The following is a 1,969-nucleotide window of genomic DNA, read 5'->3' as shown; positions in this document are numbered from 1 at the left end:
ACTTTGTTAACCATATATTGTAGAGATTTTCTTCTGTCCCTCTTAACAACATTATTTCTGTGTTTGTTTTTGTTTTGTTTCCTTTTTCAGCGGTTAACTTGACTGGCCTCAAATTCCAGCGTGTCCATGACTGCAGAGCAGCAGCTAAAATATTGTAACCTTTGCCAGGATGCTTGGACTCGGCCCCATGCGTGGGTGGTGTGAGAGCCAGCCCCAGATGTGGGCAGAGACTGCGCAGGGGCTGGAGCCTCTCTCCCAGCTCGCTTCTGCACCATTCCTGCTCACTTCCCAGCTGCTGTGGCTGCCCTCTTCTTTTTCTTCCTTTTTAAGAGGGATTCTAAATGTATCTCCAAGTTCTAGGTGCCCCTCATGCCTCCAACAGAGGTCGTCCTCCGTCCAAAAGTTGTGAAAAGAGCGGCCCCTCTTCCCAAGTTCAATGCACCTCTAGTGTTTGCTTGATCTGTTTTGTTACTCCCAGTGCCTTTAACTGCCTACTATTTTGTGTCAGGAGTACGCAGTTACATGCAGGGTAATTAACTCACCAGAAGATTTCATCATTACTAGATGTAAAGCCTGTTTGTGTTCGACAACAAATGTTTTTGCTCTTCTATGAACTGTGTGTTCCTACAATGCCCACTTTTTCGATCTGCTAGTTGGTCTTCTGTTCCATTTCAGGAGCTAATTGCTTACCTGCGAGGCAGTCCTGAATGCATTGATCTTGGTTTTTCTTTTTACTTGTTTCATGATTTTGAGTCACTGGCACTTAAAAAATATGGTAAGTAAATTAATGTATGGGGAATTCACCAGTACAGCTTTTTAAGTTAAAGATATCTTAGAAGGCCTCGTGGGAAGCTTTACAGTTCGGGGACGTCTCTGATCCTTCCAGTAACATGCAACACGGATTATTGTTGAACTGGGCTTCTGGCTTTCTAGCTGAATATAATGGCGCTTCTATACCCTGGAAGGGATGGCACGGTGGGAAGTTGAAATTGAGCCTTTAAATGCTCCCTTCGGCAGCACATACGCTAAAATTGGAATGACACGGAGAAGATGAGCATGGCCTCTGTGTGAGGGTGGCATGCAAATTTGTGGAGCGTTCCATATTTTTAAAGTATATGGAAATAAATGAAAATGAACACACGACAACCCAAAATCTATAGGACACAGTGAAGGCAGTCCTGAGAGGGAAGTTCGTAGCAATACAGACCTGTCTAAGGAAGACAGAAAAACCTCAGATAAACGACCTAACCCCACATCTAACAGAACTACAGGGGCAACAACAAACAAAGCCATAGGATTAGAAGGAAGGAAATAATCAAGATCAGGGCAGAATTAAATGGCAGAGAGACCAAAAAAAAACCCAAAAAACAATCAAAGAATCAATGAATCTGGGAGATGGTTCTTTGAAAAGATAAACAAAATTGATAAACCTTTCACCAGACTCTGCTTAAACCAGAGTTCTTTCTTTAACAAGAAAAAAAACAGGGGACCCGAATAGGTAACATCAGACATGAAAGAGGAAGAGTGACAACCGATTCCACAGAAATACAAAGGATTATAAGAAATTACTATGAGCAACTGTAGGCCAAGAAACTGGACAACCTAGGTGAAGTGGACAAAATTCTGGAAACATGAATCTCCCAAAACTGAATAAAAAAGAAGCAGAAAGCATGAGCAGACTGGTAACAACTAGTGAAATTGCAGCTATAATTCAAAAACTCCCCGCGCACACTAGCCCTGACCGGAAAGGCTTCACGGGTGAATTTTACCAACGTTCAAAGAAGAACTGACACCTGTCCTTCTCAAACTATTCCAAAAAATTCAAGAAGAGGGAAGACTCCCAGACTCTTTTCACGAGGCCGGTATTATCCAAATTCCAAAACCAGGTGAAGGCATAACCAAAGAAAGAAAGTTACAGGCCATCTCTCTGATGAACAGAGACGCTAAAGTCCTCGGGAAAGCATTGGCA

General features: G+C 42.7%; 1 non-coding gene across 1 annotated transcript; it reads left to right on the top strand.

Moving 5' to 3' along the window:
• Window positions 1–1,001: 1,001 nt before the first annotated feature.
• Window positions 1,002–1,108, top strand: LOC123833420. Its single transcript, XR_006788254.1, has one exon. It is a non-coding gene; the product is annotated as a U6 spliceosomal RNA (small nuclear RNA).
• Window positions 1,109–1,969: the final 861 nt, after the last annotated feature.

This window comes from Phyllostomus hastatus, unplaced genomic scaffold (assembly GCF_019186645.2).
Source record: "Phyllostomus hastatus isolate PE091 unplaced genomic scaffold, TTU_PhHast_1.1 phas_scaffold_21, whole genome shotgun sequence".
NCBI classification, from domain to species: domain Eukaryota; kingdom Metazoa; phylum Chordata; class Mammalia; order Chiroptera; family Phyllostomidae; genus Phyllostomus; species Phyllostomus hastatus.
The sequence above is the reverse complement of the archived record's forward strand: the minus strand, read 5'-3'. Positions and strand labels throughout refer to the sequence as shown.